Source organism: Onychostoma macrolepis, chromosome 05 (assembly GCF_012432095.1).
Source record: "Onychostoma macrolepis isolate SWU-2019 chromosome 05, ASM1243209v1, whole genome shotgun sequence".
Taxonomy (NCBI): domain Eukaryota; kingdom Metazoa; phylum Chordata; class Actinopteri; order Cypriniformes; family Cyprinidae; genus Onychostoma; species Onychostoma macrolepis.
Genome location: NC_081159.1, coordinates 35,506,699 through 35,521,652, shown reverse-complemented (window position 1 = coordinate 35,521,652; position 14,954 = coordinate 35,506,699).

Below are 14,954 nucleotides of genomic sequence, written 5' to 3'. Positions count from 1 at the left end.
TTAATTTTTAAATTTTTTGCCTTGCATGTATTGTGGATCCCCTTAAGGTTTGATGCTGACTGTTATTCTATTTGGTTTTATATGCTGTTACATCTATGTATTCTTGTATTCTATGTTTAATATATATATATATATATATATATATATATATATAAAGGGTTGTATTTAACCCAGCATTTTTTAGAGTGTAGGATGGCTTTAGGGTGAGTATATTGGGGTAATTTTCATTTTTGGGTGAACTATCCCTTTAAGGGAACACTGGTCATTTAGAGTCTGAAAATGTTAACCGTTATTTCAGCAGTGCTGATGTTCCACTTGTCTACCACTAGGTGTCAGATTTACTAGTTTTACTATTCCTGCCATAGAAAGGTATGGTAAAACTAATAAGAGTATTGTGCTAGTATGCGGTTCCAAATTCAGCATGAATCTCAAAGATGTATTCAAAATCAATATAACAACAAAAGCGATAAAGTTAATTCTGCTATTGGATTCAATATGTATATATAGAAATATATAGAAATCAGCCTGCTGCAGTTTTTTTTTTTTTTTTTTTTTTTTTGTTGTTGTTGTTGGATTGATATTAATTTACATTTCATACTCTTGGGGGAAAAAATCCTTCACAGACTGGCCTCTGTCTGTCTATCATTCTTTCTGACTACAATGAGGTCTAAACGTCATAGACCACTAGTGAAAATTATTTAATTTGTCTTTGTTTTCCTATTTAATTCAACATTTCATTGTGAATCTTTGAATGAAAACATTATATATGAAGATAAGTATTTGGTTTCTCCCTCCATTACTTCAATCACAGCAGCATTCAAGTTGTCTAAAAAATGTGTGACTATAACGATTAAGCCCAGCAGATGTCAGTAGAACATCACAATAAATATCACTAAACGTAAATCAATGAGTTATTTGGTGTTTGAAAAACATAACTAATAATAAAAAGCCTGAGTTATTTTGCAAGAAGGGTTCCATAAATTTGTGTTTAGCAGTATGGGAAATCAAAAGGTTTGGTTCTATTAGCATGACATTTATCAACAGCTAATATAATTTCTCTTGAATTCCACTTCATACGTTTACTTAGAATTCAGACGTAGGGACATTTAGTGTTCCCTTTAATGAAGTATTTTCAGTTTAATGAGTGGGAATTGTATGATCTTGCTTGCTTTTGACTTGAGTTACTAATTGATACAGAGTAGTGATGGGAAATCTGATTCAATTATATGATAAGATTCAGTGGTTTTTACATAATAACAAAATGACATCAATATTATCTTTCTAACAACTCAGTGTAGTATGTAATGCTGAAACATTCAAATAAAGTAATGCGTGTAATGCATACCGATGTTTTTTTGTTTGTTTTGTTTTGTTTATGTACATTAATTTTGTTTGTTGTCAGTTTCATTCAGTGATTCTGCATGTCTAATAAGACAACATTATAGTTTCCTACATTAAACTTTTGCACATACAAACACAGATACATTATGTTCTAGGCATGTTCCCGAAGCCGAATACCTTATTCAGAAAGGCACGGATAATGGCTTCAAAACGAATAACGGATTTATCCGAATAACAGAAAAAATATTCGGCAGAAACAATCACATGTTTGCTGGAACAGCACTGCATTAGTGAGGTCTGCGGTTGTTAAGATTTGTGCCATAATAATTGTTTTGATAGAGTTTGACACAGTTTAGTACAGATAATATCATGGTGATCATTGCGTTTGTCTAACGAATGTGGTCTCCTCAGCAATAAACTATCCGCGCGCTCCTTTTTTGTTTGCTGCCTGTCAGTGCCGGCGAAGCAGTGTTGCCAGATATTACTACAAAAAACAAACACAACCAATATCCTGAAAAATGCACCAAAATAAGTTTAAATCTTGTATTTTGCAAATAGGAAACATAATCTCTAACCTCCACCTTCATCCTCCCACTTTATTAATGCCCTAATTACTTTATTAACGCTGTTACATTAAATATTAAAACAAGTCCAGCGACGTTTATAATAACTAGATCTGGCAACATGGCGGAGCGGAGTGGAGTGGAGGCTGCACTTGCGCCAAGCTCCTTCACTCCTGCGTTTCGCAGCTGCTGCGAGTCAGCCACATTAATTTATTCAGCAACATGATTTTAAATAATTTTTCATAAGGTTTTCAAATTTTATTTTTGAACATGAAACATTTACGGAGGTCTGGACCTCATAGCTGGCCCTTTTCGTGAATGGCATTACATTTAATTATACAAGAGGAAGAAAAGCGATGTTTGATCAAGGCTTTTGGAGGATCCAAATTATTTGTTGAGCACTGTTGATAAAAAAACTCGTAAATGATCACAGACTCCCGCAACACATGATCTAAGTTACTTAAAGTTCAAGCGAGCTTTATTGTCATTCTGCTATGATGGGTTACTGAACACTTTTTCCATTTCTTTTTCTTTTTTCTAATAGTGCTCTTATTTAAGATTATTGATGCTTGTCTCTTGTCAAATTTGTACACAAAGTTTCACTGGAAAATAAGAAGAATAAAAGTTTTTTTTTTTCTTTTTTGATGAAGTTTTAAATAGAAGATATTTACAGTTACAATTTTAATTAAAAAAAACAATACTTTCTTTAGTTATACAAGGCATATTTGTTAAATGAAAACTACAAATCGAACAGATTTGCATTTAAAATGGTATTTTCATGTAATTTGACGAACTTCCGGTTTAAGCCACGCCCACTTCCGGATCTATCCGAATACAGATACAGATACAAATAATTTTGAGATTGTCACAGATACAGATACAGATACAGATACAGATACAGATACAGATACAAATAATGGCTCCGCTACACACCCCTATTATGTTCTACATGATTCAAATTGGGTACGATGACTCCTCGCCTTAAATTTTTCTCTTAATCATATGGTACAAAATCACATCTCAACAACATTTGATAAATGTGTACACTCTTAATTTTATTTCATTTGAATATCAACATTTGTAAGATTTACTTAAAGCAGTTTTAAAACTAACTGATCTAATTTTGTGCTTCTGGAAAATATGATCAGTGTAAAGTCGGTTAATTAAGGTGAAAGTTTGATATAAAGAAGCTACATTTACAAGTGTTTGGAATGCACAGACTGGACTGTTTTTATGGACTCTGGTTCAGACAAAGATGAAGCAACAAACATTATAAGCATGAAACATATGTCACCTTTTGTGAGGATATGTTAGTTTTGGTACACTAAAAAAGTCATGTCCAGACATTAGATGACTTTAGATCCATGGCACTTACATCTTTAGTTATTAAATGTTTTGAAAAGTTGATAAAAAAAAGATTATAGTAAAAAAGAAATTATGCAAAGAACTAAATGTGTCTTATACCCCCTTCAATTTGCATGCAGAGCAAGGATTCAATAGTGACCCTCCAACAGTTAGTACTTCAGCATTTGGAAAAGCTGAAAACATTGGCAAAACTGCTTAAATGAATACAGAAGCTTTGTGTAAAAGAGGCAGCACAGACTGCATTGCTTAAGGAAACTAAAGTCATTTAATGTAGACGAAACACTAATTTATGTTTTATAGATCATATAGTATACAGAGTCGCTTTTATCTTTTCCACCATTGTGTGGCTTAAATGTCATAAATGTGAGAAGAAGAAAAAATATCTTGAGAAGTTTGTAATTCAGGAAGGTAAAATAACTGGGAAGAAGCCAAAGAACATGACACAATTATATCAAATTCAGGTGTTGGGAAAAGCCCCGAGAATATTATCTCTGATGTTCATTTTAGAACTCCTATTGATAAAACAAATCAGTTTAGATGTTTTTATCCTCTCAGTGTTACAAAATTTAGACAAAGATCGACACACAGCAAATGTAAACAACACATGTTTACTCAGCAGATGCTGGAGAAACACGGTGAAGCACAGGTTGACATTGGATATATCTTGGAAAACTTAACTCAATCATAACAGTTGCTTTCCTTGCAGGTTAACAGTGGCCAGACAGTCAGCACTGAAGACAGTAGTGATGTTCGGTTCTTGAACGAATCGTTCTTTTGTATGGGGTTCCATTTGTGCCAAAATTGAGTCGACTGCTTTGTGCTTTGTACTATACATTTGTCTTTGTCAACAGTCATTGCCTACTTGTTCATGTAAATCAGTATATGATGACTTGTATGTTGTCTGTTTACGTTGTCTTAATCTGTCGTCCTGCCTGCTTTTTCTCTGTCGTTTTTACTGTTGTCCTTATTGTCATCTTATTCTGTTGTCCTAACTGTCATCTTATTCTGTCGTCCTAACTGTCGTCCTGTTCTGTCGTCCAAACTGTCATCTTATTCTGTTGTCCAAACAGCCATCTTATTCTGTCATCCTAACTGTCGTCCTGTTCTGTCGTCCAAACTGTCATCTTGTTCTGTCATCCTAACTGTCATCTTATTCTGTTGTCCTGTTCTGTCGTCCTAACTGTCGTCTTATTCTGTCGTCTTTATTGTCGTTCTAACTGTCATCTTATTCTGTCGTCCTTAATGTCGTCTTGTTCTGTCATCATAACCTTCTTCAGCGCGGTAAAGTTAGTTTCACATTTCATATTTGACTAGGCTGCTTTAGCGGCCATCTGCAATTTACCTCACAGTACAAAACAAAGTCCAATAATTCATTCAAATTCATGTTTACCAGATTTTAGTAAATGCCTAGTGGGCAAACTGACTAAATCTATTTGGCCAATATATCGCCTTAGACAATATACCTTCAACATCTCCCTTACTGTCTGTTACTGTACACAAATATTTTCATTAAAAAATTAGGCTACTATTTTTTTTTCTTCATGTTACAAAGGTTGTAGGTTGTAGAAGACTAACTTATTACAGGTGAAATTTTGTCAATACCTGCTTTACTGGACGTACAGTGCACAAATATATTTAGAAAACAACTACTGTAATTCACCAAAAAGGCTTTTTCATGTTCAAAGGTTATAGTATGTACCTAGTTACAAAACTTACTAAAGGTGAGAGTTTGCCTAACTGTATGTACACTGCACAAATGTGTTATGAAAAAATTACAGTAATTTACCAATAGTTTTTTTTTCATGTTCCAAAGGTTGTAGTATGTTCTTAGATACAAGACTGACTTACTACATATGATATTTTACCAATACTTCCCATCATATACAGTGGGTATGGAAAGTATTCAGACCCCTTTAAAATTTTCACTCTTTGTTATATTGCAGCCATTTGCTAAAATCATTTAAGTTCTTTTTTTCCCTCATTAATGTACACACAGCACCCCATATTGACAGAAAAACTGAAATATCACATGGTCCTAAGTATTTAGACCCTTTGCTCAGTATTTAGTAGAAGCACCCTTTTGATCTAATACAGCCATGAGTCTTTTTGGGGAAGATGCAACAAGTTTTTCACACCTGGATTTGGGGATCCTCTGCCATTCCTCCTTGCAGATCTTCTCCAGTTCTGTCAGGTTGGATGGTAAACGTTGGTGGACAGCCATTTTTAGGTCTCTCCAGAGATGCTCAATTGGGTTTAAGTCAGGGCTCTGGCTGGGCCATTCAAGAACAGTCACGGAGTTGTTGTGAAGCCACTCCTTCGTTATTTTAGCTGTGTGCTTAGGGTCATTGTCTTGTTGGAAGGTAAACCTTCAGCCCAGTCTGAGGTCCTGAGCACTCTGGAGAAGGTTTTCATCCAGGATATCCTTGTACTTGGCCGCATTCATCTTTCCCTCGATTGCAACCAGTCGTCCTGTCCCTGCAGCTGAAAAACACCCCCACAGCATGATGCTGCCACCACCATGCTTCACTGTTGGGACTGTATTGGAGAGGTGATGAGCAGTGCCTGGTTTTCTCCACACATACCACTTAGAATTAAGGCCAAAAAGTTCTATCTTGGTCTCATCAGACCAGAGAATCTTATTCAGGTGTTTTTTAGCAAACTCCATGCGGGCTTTCATGTGTCTTGCACTGAGGAGAGGCTTCTGTCGGGCCACTCTGCCATAAAGCCCCGACTGGTGGAGGGCTGCAGTGATGGTTGACTTTCTACAACTTTCTCCCCTCTCCCGACTGCATCTCTGGAGCTCAGCCACAGTGATCTTTGGGTTCTTCTTTACCTCTCTCACTAAGGCTCTTCTCCCCCGATAGCTCAGTTTGGCCGGACGGCCAGCTCTAGGAAGGGTTCTGGTCGTCCCAAACATCTTCCATTTAAGGATTATGGAGGCCACTGTGCTCTTAGGAACCTTAAGTGCAGCAGAAATTGCCACAATTCTGTCTCTGAGCTCTTCAGGCAGTTCCTTTGACCTCATGATTCTCATTTGCTCTGACATGCACTGTGAGCTGTAAGGTCTTATATAGACAGGTGTGTGGCTTTCCTAATCAAGTCCAATCAGTATAAACAAGCACAGCTGGACTCGAATGAAGGTGTAGAACCATCTCAAGGATGATCAGAAGAAATGGACAGCACCTGAGTTAAATATATGAGTGTCACAGCAAAGGGTCTGAAAACTTAGGACCATGTGATATTTCAGTTTTTCTTTTTTAATAAATCTGCAAAAATGTCAACAATTCTGTGTTTTTTTTCTGTCAATATGGGGTGCTGTGTGTACATTAATGAGGAAAAAAATGAACTTAAATGATTTTAGCAAATGGCTGCAATATAACAAAGAGTGAAAAATTGAAGGGGTCTGAATACTTTCCATACCCACTGTATGTACGGTACGCAATTATTTTCATAAAAAAATACTGTAGTACAATCTTTGGAACATGAAACAAACAAACAAACAAACAAAAAAAACTACTGATAAATTACTAGTGAGCAAAACTATTTGTGTACTGTACATACAGTATGGGAGATACTGGCAAACTCTCACCTGTAGTAAGTCAGTCTTGTAACTAGGAATGTATTACAAGCATTGTAATTACATAAATTACAGTAGTTTTTTTCTAAGAATATTTGTGTACTGTATGTACAGATTTTGGCAAAATCTCAGCTGTAGTAAGTCAGTCTTGTAATTAAGAATGTACTACAATCTTTGGAACATAAAAAACTTTTGATAAATTACAACAATTTTTTTTTTTTCTAAAAATATTTGTGTACTACACATACAGTAAAGGAGATATTGGAAGTATATTGTCTAAGGCGAGATATTGGCAAAATAGATTTAGTCAGTTTGCCCACTAGGCATTTACTATAGTCTGGTAAACATTCATTTGAATGAATTATTGGACTTTGTTTTGTACTGTGAAGTAAATTTGCAGATGGTCCCTAAAGCAGCCTAGTCGAATATGGAATGTGAAACTAACTTTACTGCGCTGAAGAAGGTTATGATGACAGAACAAGATGACAGTAAAGACGACATTAAGGACGACAAAATAAGATGACAGTTAGGACGACAGTAAAGATGACAGAATAAGACGACAGAACAAAACGACAGTTAGGACGACAGAACAAGACGACAGAATATGACAGAACAAGACGACAGTTAGGACGACAGAACAAGACGACAGTAAGGACGACACTTAGGACAACAGAATAAGATGACAGTTAGGACGAAAGAACAAGACGGCAGTAAGGACGACAGAATAAGATGACAGGACGACAGAACAAGATGACAGTAAGGACGACGGAACAAGACGACCGAATAAGATGACAGAACAAGATGACAGTAAGGACGACGGAACAGGACGATAGAATAAGATGACAGTTTGGACGACAGAATAAGATGACAGTTGGGACGACAGTTTGGACGACAGAATAAGATGACAGAACAAGACGACAGTAAGGACGACACTTAGGACAACAGAATAAGATGACAGTTAGGACGAAAGAACAAGACGGCAGTAAGGACGACAGAATAAGATGACAGGACGACAGAACAAGATGACAGTAAGGACGACGGAACAAGACGACCGAATAAGATGACAGTTTGGACGACGGAACAGGACGATAGAATAAGATGACAGTTTGGACGACAGAACAGGACGACAGTTAGGACGACAGAATAAGATGACAGTTAGGACGACAGAACAAGACGACAGTAAGGACGACAGAACAGGACGATATAATAAGATGACAGTTAGGACGACAGAATAAGATGACAGTTGGGACGACAGTTTGGACGACAGAATAAGATGACAGAACAAGACGACAGTAAGGACGACAGAACAGGACGACATAATAAGATGACAGTTTGGACGACAGTAAGGACGACAGAATAAGATGACAGTTTGGATGACAGAACATAACGACAGTTAGGACAACAAAATAAGATGACAGTTAGAACGACATAAGAAGATGACAGTTTGGACGACAGAACAGGACGACAGAATAAGATAACAGTTAGAACGACATAATAAGATGACAGTTTGGACGACAGTAAGGACGACAGAACAGGACGACAGAATAAGATGACAGTTTGGACGACAGTTAGGACAACAGTAAAAACAACAGAGAAAAAGCAGGCAAAATGACAGATTAAGACGACATCAACAGAAAACATACACATCAACATATACTGATTTACCTGAACAAGTAGGCAATGACTGTTGACAAAGACAAATGTATAGTACAAAGCATAAAGCAGTCGACTCATTTTTGGCACAAATGGAATCTCATACTTTTGAGCCGGCTCTCAGGGAGTAACCGGTCGTCCGGTTCACAAATCGAACTGAATCGAACTTTAGTTCCGGGTTGATGACACAGGATGCACAGCCGAAGTAGCACGTCCAACTCAAAAGCCTCATTAGCCTCGTTCAGACTGTCAGCCCAAATCCGATTTTTGTGCAAATCCGATTGAAATCCGATCATATTGAAATAGTCTGAATGGCAACGAACTACATGAAATCTGATTTGTGCAAATCCGTTTCGAGCTACATTCGTATGTGGTTTGGAATCCCGTTTCAGTCTGAACGGTCAGATTGGATTTAGCGTAGCTTTTTCACGTCCTCACGCCACGTAAAATGTAAACATGTCAGATGTTTTTGCAGAAAACATGCTGAACATATTTGCAGAAACAAGCTTGTGTCGTTGCGAAGTGCAAGTCAAGCGAAAAAAAACAATGTACTGCTAGTATACGTACCTCTTTGTGTTTTGAAAGTAGCGGAGACCAAAAAAAAAAAAAGCAAAGTAGCGGAGACAGCATCACGGAAATCTGCACATTCAAGCTTCCTGCGTTTCTGCCGCTGCCTCACACGACGAAAATAATACTACAGTGCAACCATGACGGTAAGACAACATCTGTATTGCAAACTTTACTGTTGTTTTTAGCGTAGTCATAACAACGCAACGGCATTACCATAGAAACCAATGCACATTCAGTAAAAACGAAAGAGCGCTTATGGACACACAAATTGGATATGAACAGCTGCGATATGCTGTGTGGACAGTCAGTTATTCAAATCCGATTCCATCCGGATATGCACAAAATCAGATTTGGGCTGACAGTCTGAATGAGGCTATAGACCAGGGATGTCAAACTAAGTTCCTGGAGGGCCGCAGCCCTGCAGAGTTTAGTTCCAACCTTGCTCCACCACACATACCGTGTAGTTTTCAAATAAGCCTGAAGGACTTGATTAGCTGGATCAGGTGTGTTTAATTAGGGTTGCATCTAAACTGTGCAGGGCTGTGGCCCTCCAGGAACTGAGTTTGACACCCCTGCTATAGACTGTCAGCCCAAATCCGATTTTTGTGCAAATCCGATTGAAATCCGATCATATTTAAATAGTCTGAACGGCAACAAACTACATGAAATCCGATTTGTGCAAATCCGTTTCGAGCTACATTCCTATGTGGTTTGGAATCCTATTCAAATCGCATTTCTGAAAATCCGTTTCAGTCTGAATGGTCAGATCAGATTTAGCGTAGCTTTTTCACGTCCTCACGCCACGTAAAACGTAAACACGTCAGACATTTTTGCAGAAAACATGCTGAACATATTTGCAGAAGCTTGTGTCGTTGCGAAGTGCAAGTCAAGCGGTAAAAAAAACAATATACTGATAGTACATACCTCTTTGTGTTTGGAAAGTAGCGGAGACCAAATAAAAATAATAAAATAAAAATAAAAATAATCAAAGTAGCGTAGACAGCATCACGGAATAAAGCCGCACATTCAAGCTTCACACGACAAAATAATACTACAGCGCAACCGCGACGGTAAGACAACATCTGTATTGCAAACTGTATTGCTGTTACTGTTGTTTTTAGCGTAGTCATAACAACGCAACAGCATTACCATAGAAACCAATGCACATTCAGTAAAAACGAAAGAGCGCTTATGAACACACAAATCGGATATAAACAGTTGCGATATGCTGTGTGGACAGTCAGTTATTCAAATCCGATTCCATCCGGATATGCACAAAATCGGATTTGGGCTGACAGTCTGAACGAAGCTATAAAGAGCCGAATGAGCCGTAGCGAAGTTTGCCGAGGATTGATTGCCGAAGATTCTGAATGAGTTGACGATACTGTGAAAGCCTGAGGCGCGTACTGGAAATATGCTTGTTATGACTGTTATTATTAATTTATATTTTATTAAAACCTGCAAAAACCTTTCTGTCGAGTGATGTAAATACATTTTACAATAGTTCATTGTGCATGCATATTATATTTAAAGTTGCTTTTAAAGCGAAATCAAGGAGTTTGTAAGACATTCTTTATACTAGACATGTAGAACATCCACATTTGTGCATCAATTTCTGTAATGTGTTTAGTAGGTGTGAAACTTTTTGGAATCTTATCCAAGTTATGCTCGCGGTATGGCAATAATCAGAAATATGCTTTCACACAAATAACTATTTTTTTTTAATGTTTCAACGTGTTGACACAAATGACTTATTTAAATTTTTCATTGATACAACATGGCACTGAGTTGTTAGAAAAGAAATGCGTAGAGACGCCAGGAACCGATATGAATCGGCTTTTTGAACCGGTTCAATGAGCCGATCTGTCCGAAAAGAACGCGGAAATGAATCGGATTTGCATCACTAGAAGACAGATGAAGGTGCAGAAAGACTGACAGGAGGCAAATAAAATAACCATGGTAGGTGAGTAGATCATGAAACTCCAAGGGAGAAATTAATATAAGCAGTCTCATACATTAACAATAAGACAAGGGCATGGGTTTTGAGTGCTGGCTATGGAGGAACTGATGAGGCTGATAGCAGACAGGTGTGGTGTTTGTGGAGAGTGCAAAGGTGATAGAGAGCGAGACTTATGGGAGATGTAGTGTGCTGAGGTGACAGGCATGGTAAATGGAGTTTGTGATTGTGACGCTCAGTTATAAAGCTTTTAAATTCAACGCTATGTTTGCAGGAAGATATAATAATTTAATAGCCTACTTGTTCTAATTCATGAAGTTATTATTGAGAAATCATTAAATTATAAGTATATTTCAGATATTTATTTATTTATTTTATTTTTTCATTAAAACCTATAGGCCTATCCTATGTTTGATTCACTCATTTCAAACTGGTTCTTTGGTTCAGTAACCAGTCTAATAACTTGTAAGTTACTATGGGGAGAATCAAGCTCAACTTTCAGACATCTTTTATGAACAATCCTTAAGGAAGGCACATTGTAATCTAGAAAGTCTTTACCACCCTTTACATTTACTATTTGAGTTTCTGCCATCAGGTGGTTGTTTTAGATTCCAAGTCAGCAGAACCAAGAGAATTTAGGCCTCTTTTGTGTTGGTGGTCACTGGGTTACTTAACTGTATTATATTGTCTGTGCTTGCACTGCACTTGATATATTATTTTTATTAATTAATTTATTTATTAAAGGTGCAAATTGTATTTAATGCTTTTGGACACTTTAACTACACGTTAATTGCAATTAAATGAGAATGTATTATAGTTTGTTTATATCACAGGCAAATTAGCTGAACTTTAGAGTGTTTTTGACTCACTTAAGTAGGACATTAATACATCTTTAAATGTAATTTCAAAATTCTGTTGTCTTTAATATATGTTTAAAGTGTGCTGCTGAATGTACTGAGAAGCATTTGTGGTAAACTGATCTTTTTATTGAAACTAATATGGTATGCATTCAAATATATTTGCAGTTACACATTTTTAACAACGGAGCAATTGCGTGCATTTAAGACATATTAACATTACATGTAATATCCAATATAGCACTACCCTCTGCAGTAACGTTCTGCCTACAGTAATAAACACAAACCACTAGAGGACAGTGAAATCCTTCTCTTCATGTGATACACAGTCAAAACTCAGAAGGGAAAACGTCCTGTAGATTTTCAAGTTTTTTCCCCTTATTCACAGAATCTGGAGTACGTTTCCCACACATACACACACAGTGGTAGTTATATAACAAAACCCCTTCTGGAATAGATCTACTAGAAAACCATTAAGGTGTTCTCATTTAGTGAGGTTAATCACAAGGGAGAAACCCATTAGGGTAAAATAGTTACTTAATTGAACTTTTCATCAGAGGTTTCGTTTACAATACTTTTGTCATATTATAAAACATGCATTACATATTAGTTCTTAACATGTCAGTAAACCATTGGCAATGTTGTTGTGAAGTGTTTCTAAAAATGGAATAACCATAATGAATAGACTACACTCTTAAAAATAAAGATGATTTATTTCTCATTATGGTTATTCATTTCAATTTCACAAAAGGTTCTTTATAGCGGAAAAAGTTCTTTTATAAACTGTTCGCTGAAAGGTTCTTTAAAGGGACCAAATGGTTCTTCTCTTGCATCCCTGAGAAAACTCCCTTTCGTTACCTTTATTTTGAAGAGTGTATGAAAGAACTTACGAATGACACCAATAAATCTATTCTAGCCCTGCTCTAGTGACTCATGCTGCCTACTCTTTCTCTTACATATCAAACCACAGGAGTGCCATTCCTGAACACCGCAGCAATTGTTTGTACAGAGCTTTCATCGGTTCCACATCATCATATTTTTAGTAAATGAATTCAACAGATTCCCAAGACAATATCAGCAGTTATGACATAATAAGTTGTACACCGAGTTCACATATAGTGTGTCATACGTACAATAATTTAGACAAAATAATCTAAATTACATAAAGATCTGCCCTGTGTTCTGAATCATGTAATGCAGGTTCCAGCCTAGCATGAATAATGCAGTTATGCTGCTTTAACCTAATAGCTATTTCCGATTTCTCTCAAGTAAACGTTACGTAACTGTACTTCAGTAATGTTTAGTTTCTGGGTCGAAGAAGCCCTATAAAGAAAGAGCTGGGATTTGTCTGATTAAAAAACGAGCCTCATCAGGTGAGATTGAATTAAAGACATCCGTCAGGGATTGGATCCTGCGAGGGTTGGAAGGGAAATGGAACTTGAACGTTGACATATTCCAAATGATGTACCTATAATTGGAATCCCATTAGTGCAACGTGCAAAGGAACTCACCCCTCACAACATGCCGTGGCTTTAGGAAGAAATCAAAGCAGCTGTATGAAGCCATAAAATCCAGAGACGTGCCACACATGATTTGAGGAATTATGATCAAGCATTTTTGTGACATTCGTCATGCACATTAAATTCGGTCCCACTTTATATTAAGTGGCCTTTCTATAAAATAATGAATTGTTGAGTGTATTTATTGTGTTCATGTTGAACTGCAAAACACTTTTACTGCTATTAAGGAACTATTAAGGTTTGGTAATTTGGTGGGTTAAGGTTAAGATAGGGTCAACAGTGCAATTACAGATGTTATGTTAGATTTTTTGAGTTGTGATTAATAAAAAAATATACATACTGCTACAATTGGTTAAAAGTCACATATTATAAAGTGTGTCCTTCTGTTTTAAGGTGTCCTTGTTGCAGTGCAATTTAACAGTTAAACATAGGTATGATTATTTAACAGCATGTACTTACTATAGGTTTAGAATTAAGGTTTGGTTGATTAGTTGCATGTAAGCATAATTTAGTGTCATTACTGTATTAATGTGTTATAATACTGTACTATTAGTATACTATATACTGTCAGGTAACACAAACTCAGATAGTTCGGTGAGAACAACAGTGATGGTTTTATTATGAAAATAGTGCACAACTATGATGAGAAAGGTCCTTACGGAGGTGAGTTTCTCTCTCTCTCTCTCTCTCTCTCTCTCTCTCACACACACACACACACATATTCCAACAGTCGCTGCGAGGTAATCAGTGAATAACTTGTCTTATAGGGATATATCGCTGGTGGGGACTGGAGAAGGAGACCGGAGCTTTAGAGATAGGGACAGACAAACACAAGGTAGATATCCAAAGTGAGCTAGTGAACAGGGCAAACTTAAATAGGGTTGGTGATGAGGCACTATTTAAGTTTGAAATGGGCTGGTGATTCATAGATTGGTGACAGGTAACGGTGATTAGTACTCAGGGGAATGTGCTCACTGTGGAGGAGTGCTGGTGGAGCTTGGTGAATCCGTGACAACTACACTGTAAGAAATAAATCTGTGAAATAAAAAGTACTAAAAAGTAACAGAAGTACTGGCAACTCATTACCAGGATATTATCCATTAATTTTACAGACATTTTCATTAACTCTAAAACACAACAAATTGAAATTACAAATACAGGAAAAAATACCTGTGTATAAATTGTTACCCTCTTATATTTTGGATTATCCAACACTATAGTATATAAGTTGGTAGTTTGTGGTTTGTTCCACAGTTGTTAGTTTTCTTTACTATTTGTTTAATTATAACTTTTTTAAAACTGTAAAATGGGGAAACCTGCAATTGCTACATTTTAAAGATATAACTCTTAAAATGTGTTTTATTGGTAGTCTATTGATTACTTTTGATTGAACTTTTTTGCAGTGTATAAAAAGGTGTGAAGAATTTGTTAGTTTATTTATTGTTTATCTATAACACATTTCATACAAACTTTTTATTTTATTTTATTTTATTTTATTTTTTTGTTCATTGTTAAATTGTAAAAAAACAACTTCAGTTGCACCAGTAAACA